Here is a 14,140-nt window from a genome sequence, read left to right on the forward strand (position 1 = left end):
GAACAGAATCTATACAAAGAGAAAATAGACCACCCAAAATTCCAAAATGAATGAAGACATTAATTCACAGGCTCAGGAATCTGTACAATCCCAAGCAAGACAAATACAAAACAAACAAACAAACAAAAAACCCTTAAAGCATCATTATCATGTTGCTAGAAAACAAAGATAAAAAGAAAACTTTTTTTAAATTTTAAAGATGTGGGGTACAATTCAGAGTTATGTATACAGGTGGTCATCATACAGGTAAAGTTTGGGCCTCGTTTTGATCCCCACTTCACCTGCTTTGAGATCAGGTATCCTTATTGATGTTATGTGCCCCCCCCCATAGTGTCCCATTACTGTCAATCCCTTTCTTATTATATTATGGTAAATGTTCAGGGTCTGCTTATGAGTGAGAACATGTGGTACTTAGTTCTTTGTTTCTGTGATAGATTACTGAGTTTGATAGACTCTAAATCAATCCAAGTTGCTGCGAAGTTCATACTTTTGTTCTTTTTTATGGCCACGTAATATTCCATTATGTATATGTATCACATTTTTCTTTTCCAGCCCAGTTTCTATGGGCAGCATGGTCGGCTCCATGTTTTTGCTATTGTGAATAGTGCTGCAGTAAATATGCATGTGCAAGTATCTTTTTTGCAGAGTAATTTAAGTTTCTCCGGGTACATTACAAAACGGGGATTGTTGGGTTGTATGGAAGGTCAGTTTCTAGTTCTTTTAAGAAAGCCACACTGTTTTCCACAGAGGTTAAACTAGTTTGCATACCAATGGTGTAGACGTGTTCCTTTTTCTCCATATCCTGGCCAGCATCTGTTGTTTTTTGTTTTATTAATGAAGGCCATTCTTACTGGAGTTAGGTGGCATCCAATGTGGTCTTGATTTGCATTTCTCTGATGATTAGTGAGATTGAGTATTTTTTCATGTGTCTGTTGGCTGCTCATGTTTTCTTTTGAGAAGTGTCTATTCACTTTTGTTCTTTTGTCTTTTGTTCACTTTTTAATGGGGTTGTTTGTTTTTTTCCTTTCAAAATGCTTGAGTTACTTGTAGATCCTAGATGTTAGGCCTTTGTTAGATATGTAGTTGGCAAATATTTTTTCCCATTCGGTGGGCTGTCTCCCCACTCTCTTGATGGTTTCATTTGCTTTGCAGAAGCTTTTAGTTTGATGAGAGATGCACTTGTCAATCTTATCTCTTATGGCATAGATTTTGGGGGTTTTGATCAGGAATTGGTTGCCTATTCTGATTTTCATAACGGCGTCTCCTGTGTTTTCTAAGGTTCTTATTTATTTATTTATTTATTTATTTTGAGTCGAAGTCTCACTCTGTTGCCCACGTTGGAGTGCAGTGGCATCGCTCATGGCTGCTGTAGTCTTGACCTGCTGGACTCAGGCAATCCTTCCTCCTCAGCCTTCCAAGTAGCTGGAACTACAGGCGCACACTACCACACCCAGCTTATTTTCTGATTTATTGTAGAGACCAGGTCTCACCAAGTTGCCCAGGCTGGTCTCAAACCCCTGAGCTCAGGCAATCCTCTCGCCTCGGCCTCCCAAAGTGCTGGGATTACAGGCTTGAGCCACTGCACCCAGTTTCTAAGATTCTTAACATTTGAGGTTTTATGTTTAGGTATTTGATCCATTCAGAGTTGATTTTTGTGTATGATGATAGGTAGGGGTCCTGTTTCATTCTTCTGCATGTGGTCAGCCAATTTTCCCAGCACTATTTACTGAATAGGTTCTCCTCTCTCCAGTGGTTGGAGGTGTTGGAGACTTTGTTGAAGATGAGTTGGTTGAAAACTTGAGGTTTTGCTTCTGAAATCTCTATCCTGTACCATTAGCCTATATGCCTGCTCTTGTACCAGTACCAGGTTGTTTTGATTATTGTAGCCTTATAATAAAGTTTAAAGTCTGGAAGTGTGATACCTCCCACTTTGTTTCTTTACTAAGGATTGTTTTGGCTATTTGTGGTCATTTATGTTTTCATATGATTTCTGTATTATTGTTTCCAGGTCTGAGAAGAATGGTGTTGGTAATTTAATGGATATTGTGCTGAATCTGTAGATTGCCTTTGGTAGGATGGACATCTTAACAATGTTGATTCTTTCAATCCATTAGCATGGAATATTTTTCAAAGATGGCATTTGTTTGTGTCATCTTTGACTTTTTTGAGCAGTGTTTTGTAGTTTTCGTTGCAATGATATTTCATGTCTCTGGTTAGGAAGATGCTGAAGTCTTTCATTTTTTTGTTGTTGCTATTGTAATTGGGATTGTGCTTTTTCTTTGACTTTCTACCATTTGTTGTTAGTGTATAAGAATGCTACTGTCTTTTGCACATTTATTTTGTACGCTGAGACTTTGTCAAAGACCTTTATCAGTGCAAGGAAGATTTTGACAGATTCTCTTGGATTTTCGAGTTATAGAATCATACCACCAGCAAAGAGGGATAACTTGAATTCTTTTCCTATTTGGATACCTTTGCTTTCTTTTGCTTCTCTGATGGCTCTAGCTAGGACTTCCAACACTATTAAACAAGAGGGGTGAGAGTGGGCATCTTTGTCTTGTTTCGGTTTTCCGGGGAAATGCTTCCAATTACTGTCCATTGAGCAATATGTTGACTGTGGGTTTATTGTAGATGGCTCTTACTATTTTGAGGTATGTTCAAGGGTTTTTAACAAGAAGGATTTTTTTTTTTTTTTAGTTGGAGTCTCACTTTGTCACCCAGGCTGGAGTGCATGGCATGCTCATGGTCACACCAGCATCGACCTGTTGGGCTCCAGCGATCCTTCCTCCTCAGCCTTCCAAGTAACCTGAACTGCAGACATGGGCTACCTCATCCAGCTAATTTTCTGATTTACTGCAGAGACAAGGTCTTGCCAAGTTGCCCGGGTTGGTCTCAAATCTGCGGGCTCAGGAAATCCACTCACTTCAGCCTCCCAAAGTGCTGGGATTACAGGCTGAGCCACCAAGCCTGGCCACAAGAAGGATTTTATCAAAAGCTTTTTCTATGTCTAATGATAAAAATAAAAATATTAAAGCATACAACAGCATGCCAAATCTTTCTCATGCTTTGAAATTCTCTGACTTTTTCTGTCTCTGATCTCCAAACCTTGAATTGAAAGGATCATGTGATGAGGTCAGACCCTCCAAAATAATCTCGCTCTTGATTAAGTCATATGCAACCAATTAGTAATCCTAATTACATCTGTAAAATTCCTTTTCCCATATAATGAAACATGATCACAGAAATGACATTCTGCCATGTTCACAGGCTCTGTCCACTCTCACGGGGTGGGAAATCACACAAGGGTAAGAGTCATGAGAAGTCTGCCTACGACTCCATTATAATTAATAACTTTTGTTAAACCGGGTTCTGTGGCTCACGCCTGTAATCCCACCACTTTGGGAGGCAGAGGTCAGAGGATTCTCTGAGTCCAGGGGTTTGAGACCATCCCAGCCAACTTGGCGAGACCTCGCCTCTACAATAAATCAAAAAATTAGCCGGGCATGGTGGTGTGTGCCTCAGCCCAACAGGTCAAGGCTGCGGTGGCTGTGAGCATGCCACTGCACTCCAGCCTGGGCTATAGTGAGAATCTGACTCAATAAATAAATAAATAAACAAATCTTACATATTAAGAAAAAAGACGAAGCAATAGAAAATTAGACAAAAGAAGTAAACAGATTACTTTCTCAGAAGAAACTCAAAATTTTGTCGACAAAAAAATACCAAGCTGTGAAATACTTAAGATGGTTTATTCTGAGCCAAATGTGAGTGACCTTAGGCCCGTGGCATCTGTCCCCAGGAGGTCCTGAGAACACGTGGCCAACATGGTTGCGCTGTAGCTTGGGTATATACATTTTAGGAAGACAGAAATTACAAGAAACCATGAACCAATGTGAGATTGGTTCAGTTCAGGACGGTGGGTACGGTCTCTCTAAGTGGGGGCCTGCAGATTATACGTTGATTGGAAGATTTCCTGACTGACAATAAATTCAAGTTATCTAAGGAATTTTGAAAGCAGTAAAGGAAATGGGCAGCTTGATGATAAGAATGATAAAGGAGCTGAGTTTCTTGACATGCAAATGAAGCGTTATTTAGTGACAGACTTTAGACAGAGTAGGTTAATGTACTAAAAGGTGCCTGGAGTCCTCAAAAGACAGATTTACAGGGTCATAAAATACTTTGATTTTCCTTCTTCATCTGTGATGTGATGTTATGCCAGAGCCAGGTTGGAAAGTAAATCATATTAAATAGTTAATTAAAAGCCTGTCTTTAGTTAAATTCCTTAGTTAGGGATTTGGCAAGATCAAAAAAAAAAGGTAGAAGTTTAGTCCTCAATATCAACAAATGCATGAATGCATGTGTTTTTTGCTTTTGGAGTGCAGTGGCACGCTCACAGCCACCACAGCCTCAATCTCCTGGGCTCAGGCAATCCTTCCATCTCAGCCTCCCGAGTAGTTAAGGCTACAGGTCTGGGCCACCATCTGTTTTTTTGATTTTCTGCCTCAGCCTCCCAAAGTGCTGGGATTACAGACTTGAGCCACCATACCCAGTTGCATGTGGTTTTTTTTGTTTTTGTTTTTAGTTGGAGTCTCACTCCGTCACCTAGGCTGGAGTGCAGTGGCACACTCACGGCCACTCCAGTGTTGACCTGCTGGGCTCAGATGATCCTTCCACCTCAGTCTTCCAAGTAGCCAGAACTACAGACACATGCTACCACACCCAGCTAATATTTTGATTTATTGTAGAGATGAGGTCTCGCCAAGTTGTTCAGACTGTTCTTGAACTCGTGGGCTCAGGCAATCCCCTCGCCTCCGCCTCCCAAAGTGCTGCGATTACAGGCTTGAGCCACTGCACCCGGTCCATGTGTATTTTTAATTGGGGAGAATTATGGCGTCTGCTGATCAGTCTCGCCTGCTCCATTAATAAATTTGTATGTCTTTTCTCCTATTAAACTCAATATGGAAACCCAGTAAGACACCATTTCACCCACTCAGTTAGCAAAACTTTAAAAATCTGACAATATCAAGTGCTTTCAGTGAGTCATAGGAACTCACACTTGTGATGTTCTTTGGGTAATAAAATGTGATGATCTATGAAGTTGAAAATGCACACATTCTACGACTCGAAAATTTCACCCCTAGGTGAAATTGGCCAAAATACATGCACATGAGTGTCCAGGGCAGCAAAACCAAAACCCTGGGAACAATGGGAAATAACTCAAATGTTCATCAACATTAGAATGTACAAATGGTAATCACAGAATACTTTAAAGGTGTTAGGGTACGGATGAACGGGGTGAGGGTGGAGAGGCGCAGGGAGGTGCAGCAGAGAGGAGTGCAGCACCGCCGGAGTCGGCAAGCCGGAGGTGTCGCGCTGGGAATCCAGAGATCCGAGTAGATTGCAAAGAATTGTGACATACAAAAAGGTTAGGAAAGAAAAGTTTATTTAAAAGTAAATTATAGAGAGAAAAAGAAGAGAGAAGATTCACCTCCCGAAGGTGGGGGAGGAGGCCAAAGCCAGGAAGCATGGCGACAGCCATGGCTCAAAGAGCACATGGTTATACCAGAGTCTAGCAAGGCAATGGCCACTGGTTGCTTGTGGTTGAGTCCTTTTAACCATTCCCCTTGATGGGGGAAGATCATTAGGGTGATTGGGTGGTGGTCTGCTTCCACATCATCACAAAGGGTCAGGCAAGCACAGGTAATGATGATGTCAGGTGATGGACAGCAGGCAGATGGGTGGGTTGCTGCCATGGTGGGGCTTATCTGTGTCACAGAGGGCTGATTAGGTTAAACCTAGGTGGGGAGGATTCCTGCAAGAGACTTGTTAGACTTTTGCAATTCACAAACTCAGACATTTGCAACTCACAAACTCTTATGACTTTGGCTTTGACAAGGAATCAAAAATTTACTAGAGATTATTATGCTAAACCATGAATGGTTGGGCTGTCCTAGTCTTGCATCTGAAGGAGATTTACCTAGGGGGGATGGGATAGGCTGCTGTTTGTCCTGCAGTAGAATGTCTGAATGCTTTCTAATGGTTACACTGAGGCAAAAAGACTAAAGAATAAGCTATGTTTCTTCTAGGTTTCTATAGGTACCTTTCAAAAGGTAGTGATATGGCTCCATTTCTTAAAGTTGTTGGAGACTAGGCAGTGTTTATTTCATTCTCCCCTTAAGAAGCCTTCCCCTGACCAGAGGCCAGAGAGAAGACAGGCGCTTAGCAATCCTCAGCTTCACAGATGAGGGACAAGAGAAGGAGACACAGTCGGGGCTTCTCTTGAAACCCATCTCTTAGACTACCTTGGATGCTCTCCTTCTTTCTTTCTCAGTGTCCATCTGTCAACATTGCCCTCCCGCCACATCCTTGGAGATCATCCTAGTCCACCTACCTGATGAGAAGACCAAAGTTCAGAGAGGTCAAAGGGTGTGCTTAAGGCACACAGTCACTAAGAGGCAGTCCTAGCTCTCTGGAATCTGTGCTCTCGTTATCAGCAACATCCAGGGCTAATTCACGGCACCCTTGAAAACAGTTCCTTATCCACAGCAGGCACTTCTTAAATGCTACCTCCTCCCTCCAGGTCCTTTGCTGAGTTTAAGCAAGAGTTTTGGAAAACTATGAATACTTGGATTCTGCTACACAGAAACCGACCAGTAGATGACAGTATTTCGCTTTTCCAGCTCCCAACTCTGCAATTGCAGGTTTAAGGGTAGAAAAGTTGCTTCTTCTTTTCCATTCTCCAAACTGCTTGCTGTCAGTGCCTCCCAAATGCCTGCTTTTCTCGCTGGAGCCTATCCTCCCACTCTTTGCTGAAAAAACAGATCGAATATCTGCAGAAGTTCCAGGTTGAGACACAGTGATGAGAGGGAGGCACACGGATATGCGAGAAGAACAGGAAAGTTTCATGCTCTTCAGAGCCTGATGAAATATTGATTCTCATAATAGCCCTGTGATGCAGTGGGTAGGGAAGGCCTCTTAAAGTTCTCCTTTTCAGCTGGGGAAACAGACTCAGAGAGGAAAGGTGATATGCTCAAGCTTACACAACAAGGTCAGATTTTCGGATTTTTTTTTTTTCCACGAGCACATGCACTTTATTGACTACTGTTGTAGAATGTGCATGAGTACAAACTGCTATATAAAGGGGCTGGAGCAGGGAGTAGGAATGGAAGGTGGAGTACATGGGATCCAGGCCATGGGCAGATAATGGTCTTGATGTTGCCTCATATTCTATGGATACACTAGGAAGACCAACACTGGAGCAAGGATGATAACAATGCTCACAGGGATGCCGAGGATCAGGGCCCAGATATTCAGGCACTTTGTGGTAGAGGTGTAGCCCTGGGTCCTGGTCACGTTGCCCACCATCTTCCCATCCCTAGACTTCACAGAGTAGGCAAAGGCTTTGAAGCCCAGGCAGTACCCGTTTATTACGATAGAGTTGAAGAGGGACCAGATGACATGGATCAGGCACGGAGGTCTCGCTGTTGATATGAATCACAGTGGACGTCATGGGAGCGGAGTTGTGGGGTGTCCCTAGCATGGCCATTTTGTACTCCTCTTTGAGCAACTCGTAGTTTGGGGGCCCAAGTGAAGAAGGTTTAGGAAGTGTGGTTTATGGTGTAGAGTTAAGAGCAACTGTGAGATCCAGATGCTGGGACAGTGATCTTTGATTTTTTTTTTTAATTGTAGAGACAGGAACTTGTTATGTTGCCCAGGCTAGTCTTGAACTCCTAACCTCAAGTGGTTCTCCCACTTTAGCCTCCCAAAGTGCTGAGATTACAAGCATGAGTCATGCCAGGCCAGATTTTCTGATTTCTTTTTAATTTTTTTAATTTTTAATTTTCAGGATGTGGGGTCCAATTCAGGGTTAGGTATACAAATGTTCATTATGCAGGTACCCTTGTTGATGAAGTGTGCCCCCCATGCTCCTGACAGTTTCCTACTATTGCCAATCCCCGCACCCCCCTCAATTTTCTGATTTCTAATTCCATGCTTTACTGTGTTAGTTCTCAAAGGGAAAGGCTTACAAGAAACATGTGAAGGCATTTTCAGCCTACACATGCAGAAAGTTAAAAATATATATATCTAAAATGCTAGGCTGAATGTGGCAGCTCGCTTTGGGAGGCAGAGGAAGAGTTCATTTTGGCCCAGGAGTTTAAGACCAGCCTGGGCAATATAGTGAGACCTCATCGCTACAAAAAAATTAAAAAACTAGCTGGATGTGATAGCATGCACCTGTAGTCCCAGTTACTCTTTGGGATGCTGATGCAGGAGGATCTCTTGAGCCCAGGAGATGGAGGCTACTATGAGCCATGATCGTGCCACTGTACTCCAGCCTGGGCAGCAAAGTGAAACCCTAACTCAAACAAACAAACAAAAAAAGCTATACTGTGATGAATACAGGGATAGCACAGAAAAGAGTATTGGGGCTCAAAGGAACAAACTACCATTTTCAGGGTTGGGGTATGTGAGAAATTACAGGGTCAGAAAAGAGGTCTCATAAAGAAAAGAGCTCTCACCCATAAAACAGACAAGATATGCAAAAGAATGAGAGCAATAGTGGAAATTCCAGATCAGGATGGCAAATATGTGGCTTGGGGCTTTTAGTTTCTTTCACCTCGCCCCACTCAGCTCTATGCCCATGACAGACATCATTAATCAATTGTGGAACTCTTCCCTGGAGCTCAGGGCCTGCCCAGAATCCATCATGCACAATGCACCAGGCATCCTCTACCAGACAATAGGAGTTGGAACACTAGGGGAAACGTGCTTGCTCTTCCTCACCCTGCTCTACCGCCTCCCCGGTGGTCATGGTTTATTGGGCACTTACTGTGTGCTAAGAGTTGTGCTGAGCTCTTTATACACACCTTCCATTTCATTCACTTGACAACACATTCTGAACATTCTCAAGAGTTAGGCATCCTTCCAATTTTATAAATAAGGAAAATGAGGCACAGAAGAGTTAAAAACCTCATAGGGGCAGAGTCAGAATTCAAACCTAAGCCTGTCTCACCCAAGCCCAGGCTTTGAAACTGCAAGAGAGTTGGGATAAGCCAGGATGGGAGAAGGCCTGTGGTTTAGGCCTTATTTAGGTCTGAAGGTAGTAATAAGACTTAAGACTTCAGTGAAGACTGAATCGCAGAGTGCAGAGGATATTAAAGTTGCTTTTGTATGCTCATTCGTTTCTGAACACGCATTTATTAAGTACCTACTACATGCCAGACACCTTGTAGGTGCTGGAAGTACAGTGGTCAACAAAAGAGACAAAACAAGCCACCCACCCACAATTTTGTGTGTGTGTGTGTTGGAGTCTCACTCTGTCACCCAGACTGGAGTACAGTGGCCGCTCCCGGCCACTGCAATCTCGACCTGCTGGGCTCCGGCGATCCTTCCGCCTCAGCCTTCCAAGTAGCTGGAACTACAGGCGCACGCTACCACGCTCGGCTAATTTTTTATTTATTGTAGAGATGAGGTCTTGCCAAGTTGCCCAGGCGGGTCTCGAACTCGCGGGCTCGGGCAATCCACTCACCTCAGCCTCCCAAAGCGCTGGGATTACAGACTGAGCCACCAAGCCCAGCTAGCCACCCACAATTGAGGGAAACTAATGAATGAGTCAGTCAACTGTGTTATATGTCAGGTGCTATACGTGCTAAGGGACAAAGGGAAAAAATAAAGGTTGGGGAGGACTGGAAAGAGTGATATAGAACTATGTGGGGACCTAAGCCTGAAAGAGATTACCCAGAGGCCTGAGCTTCTTTGAGTAACTAACGCAAGTAGAAATAAAGGCTCTAATGAGATGGGTCCTGATGCTCTCAAGACAAACGTGACAGTGGGGTGTAAGTGTGCAGGTGAGGAGGAGGTAGGGAAAGAGAGGCTTGCCAAGAGCACATGGTATTCCAGGGGCCTTCTTCACTCTGCCAAAGATGATTGGTAGGGGGAGGGGCAGCCCTATCCAGAATACACCCAGCTCCTGGGCCCCCTCCTTACTCCGACAGATGTGGAATGGAGGCAGAGGGCCCCACTCATACATTATTACATTTTTTGAGAAATTTTATGGAATCAATTTTATTCTTGGAATCAGTTTTATTCTTTAGAGATTCCTGACAATCCAGCCCCATTGATGGAGTTGAGGTGAAATGGGAGGTATATTTTCAGCACCTGGATCCTTACTTCTACAGACACTGCCAAATACGATAGAAAAGATGGAGACTGGCGTTTGTCACTATCAACAAGAAGCCTGGAGTTTCATTGGTGGTGCACTATGACTGTTCACGAGTTTGTGAAATAACCCAGGATGCCTGTGGTTCATAGCATATAGCCTACTGTGTGCCCTGGCTGACCTATCAGCTAGAATTTGAAGAAATGAAAATGCAAAAAGAAAATGGCTTGCCCTGCTAGGCTCCAGTCCCACAATTGATTAATGATGTCTGTCATGGGCATAGAGCTGAGTGGGGAGAAATGAAAGAAACTAGCAGCCCCAGGTCACATGTTTGCCATCCTGATCTATAATTTTCACATTGCTTACTTATTCTTTTGCATATCTTGTCTGTTTTAAGGATGAGAGCTCCTCTCTTTCCAAGAACTCTTCTCTGACCCCATCATTTATTCAGGTATCCCTTTGAGTGCATGAGCGATACAAGAAGTGGAGGAGGAGGAAGAAATGTTACCCTTCACAACTGAGAGAGGGTTCAGAACTCTCACAACCAGTTCCTTTGTGCCTCCTTGCCCCACCTCCCCCAGAGAGTTCCAGTGCTTTGTGGAGGCTTTCTTGAGGCTACCCTGGAGCCATAAATGAGTCTATCTTGGATAACTTTCCCTCCAGACACTCTCCGCCTGCAGTCTGTAAATACCCTAAGAGTAGAACCCACCATAAGTGGGCAGAATTCTCATGAGATCTCTCCTATACAGGGAGCACACTGTAAAGCTTTCTCAGCAGAGGATTATGACAGAAAAATGCTGGAGAAAGGAACTTCTCTTGGTGGTTTTAGTGGCTATGAGGATATCCAGTGGTGCTTGGTCCCAGCCATGTGCCCAGAAGGTCTCAGGCAGCCGGGGCCTGGCCCGGAGATCACCTTCTTAGAATGCTTGCAATACAGCCACAGTGTGCTCTGTGCCACCTGTCTGCCATAGAGACCTGACTCCTTCTACATGCCCCCACACTCACCAACCGGTGTGGCTCATGTGTGCCATGGAGGTTTGCTTCCTGCTTGTCCAGAAACTGTAGACCAGCTCCAGCTCATGCAACCCAGCAAATTTCTCTACCTACATGGTAGAGGGCTGCAAAAATACATTCTCCAACATCTGGTCGCCAGCCTGGGAAGGGAACCCTGTATCATGGTAGTCCTTCCTTGTGTATTCTTCCTCTGCTGTAAGGAAAGTAGACGGTATAGGGTTCTCTTTACATCATGTATAGTTCCTCTTTTATTATAGCTTAATAATCTTTTTTTTTTTTTTTTTTGAGTTGGAGTCTCACTTGGTCGCCCAGACTGGAGTGCAGTGGCCACTCCCAGCCACCGCAGCCTCGACCTGCTGGGCTCCAGCGATCCTTCCGCCTCAGCCTTCCGAGTAGCAGGAATTACAGGCATGTGCTACCATGCCCGGCTGATTTTTTGATTTATTGTAGAGATGAGGTCTCGCTGCCCAGGCGGTTCTCGAACCCGCGGGCTCAAGCAATCCACTCACCTCAGCCTCCCAAAGGCACGGGATTACAGGCTGAGCCACCGAGCCTGGCTTAATAATCTTTATATTAGACTTCCACTGCATAAATCACTCTATGATTTCTATCTCTTGATTGGACCCAGACTGATAAAATTGGAGACCCCCAAAATATTAAAATCCACCATAACTTGTCACAGATAAAAGAAAAATATAAAAACTCTCAGCTCATTGCCTAGCACATAGAAAATAAGTCTAGGCCAGGTGTGGTGGCTCATCCTGTAATTCCAGCATTTTGGGAGGCCGAGACGAGAGAATTGCCTGAGCTCGGGGGTTCAAGACCAGTCTGGGCAACTTGGTAAGACTTTGTCTCTACAATAAATCACAAAAACTACAGCCAGGGGTGGTGGCGTGCGTCTGTAGTTCCAGCTACTTGGAAGGCTGAAGCAGAAGGATCACCTAAGTCCAGCAGGCAGAGGCTGCGGTGATCGTGAGCATGCCACTGCACACAGCCTGGGTGACAAAAGTGAGACTCCAAGTCAAAAAAAAAGAAGTCTAAGTAACTATGTTATTGTCATATGTTAGAGACAGAGATCAGTTTTTCTGTTACCATAAAGGACTGGCAGCTCCAGAGAATCATCCTTGACTTCTTGCCTGCCTAGCTTCAGCCACATTCTTTCACGGCACAGCAGTAAAATAACATGTAAAGACAGCTGCCATTCTTGGGAGTCCACACCTCATATCAAGTAGTATGCCATGAGTTTTGCACTATCGGTCCCATTTTGCAGATGAAAAACACTGAGGACTAACAAAGTTAGAAATGTGCCCAAGGGTTCACAGCTGACCAAGAAAGAGCTGGAATTTGAATCCAGGTTTATGTAGTTCAGATGGTTTTTTCCCCCATATCTCATGTTGAAATGTGATCATGATATTGGAGGTGGGGCCCGAAAAAAGGGAGGTGATTGGGTCATGGGAGTGGATCCCTCATGAAGGGCTTGGTACCATTCTTATGGTAATGGTGAGTTCTCACTCTCTTAGTTCATAGGAGAACTGGTTGTTTAGAAGAGCTTGGCACCACCTTCTCTCTCTCTTACTTCCACCCTGCCATGTGACTTGCCTGCTCTCCTTTCGGCTCCCCTTGCCTTCTATCATGAGTAAAAGTTTCTTGAGGCCTCACCAGAAACCGAGCAGATGCCGGTGTCATGTAGCACTGTAAGCCAAATCAATCTTTTTTCTCTATAAATCACCCTGCCTTGGGTATTTCTTTATCCAATTCCAGACTAAAGTCTAACCACTACGATGCATTGCTTCATAATATTTATTGCCGTGTCAAGCTCTGTGCTAAATGGTTCATAGTAGTTATATAATGTGCTTCCGTAACAACTGTGTTTCAAAACAGTATTCTTGTTGCCATTTTACAGATGAAGAGACGAAGTGTTTTACACAAGGCCACTTAGTGAGGGGTGGAGGCAGTATCTGAAACTGGCTCTCTGACTCCAGAGCCCACAGTACTAGTGAGCTACAGTGTACTGCTTCCTTGAATCCCATAATAGAAGTGAACTTTGGAGTGAGAGGGTACCCAGACCTTGAGACTATGATGGGTGAAGCAATGGAAAGCACATGGCATTTGACTCACACACAGTCCCTCCTGTTCCTAACAATGCCATCTGTGTGTATTCATAAAAGATAGAAAGCTGGTGAGGGAGAAGGATACAGGACCAGAGGGGTCATGTTATCACCTTGCTCTACCTAACCCTGATGCCAACCCCAACCCTAACCCTAACAGGTGGGATGATCTTCAGGCACCTGTACAAGTTTGATTTGGAGGACCTATGTTCGTCTAAAACCCTTCCCCAGGGAGGGGATTCCCTAACATTTATCACCTGGATCTGCCTATAACAAAATGGGCCATTAGAACATCTTACCTATATCCTGTATTCTGATTTCATACTCACCAATCATGCCAACGTGAGTGAATGGTTCTCTTAGTACGGGCTTGTTCACCAGTTTAGCTCGAGGACCCTAGCAGCTGATAGTGAGGGGGAAATATGATCCATTATAAGATCAGAGTACTGGCAGGTTTCAAAGAAAAAGCACAACTATTTCAGACCCTGAGACCAAAGAGCATTTTCTTCTCTAAGTCTTCATAGAGAAGCCACATCTTCAACAACATCCCTACAACAGAGAGGGGATCAATGTTTAAAATCAGATTTTATGTAACATGTCCCTCAATGTAAGTTGAAGGCCACCAACCAAAGTACAAAGCATTAAAAGTAACTCTTCAAGCCAGGTTCGGCGGCTCAGCCTGTAATCCCGCGCCTTGGGAGGTTGAGGTGAGTGAATTGCCTGAGCCCGCGGGTTTGAGACCTGCCTGGGCAACCTGGCGAGACTTCATCTCTACAAAAAATTAGCCAGGCGTGGTAGCGCGCGTCTGTAGTTAGTTCCAGCTACTTGTAAGGCTGAGGCGGAAGGATTGCCGGAGCCC

General features: G+C 44.2%; 1 pseudogene; it reads right to left on the reverse strand.

Moving 5' to 3' along the window:
- Nucleotides 1-7,227: 7,227 nt before the first annotated feature.
- On the reverse strand, nucleotides 7,228-13,009 carry LOC110595119 (annotated as a pseudogene).
- Between the last annotated feature and the right edge of the window lie 1,131 nt (nucleotides 13,010-14,140).

The sequence above is a fragment of the Carlito syrichta genome, unplaced genomic scaffold (assembly GCF_000164805.1).
Source record: "Carlito syrichta isolate Samal-C Ts95f unplaced genomic scaffold, Tarsius_syrichta-2.0.1 Scaffold71970, whole genome shotgun sequence".
Lineage (NCBI taxonomy): Eukaryota > Metazoa > Chordata > Mammalia > Primates > Tarsiidae > Carlito > Carlito syrichta.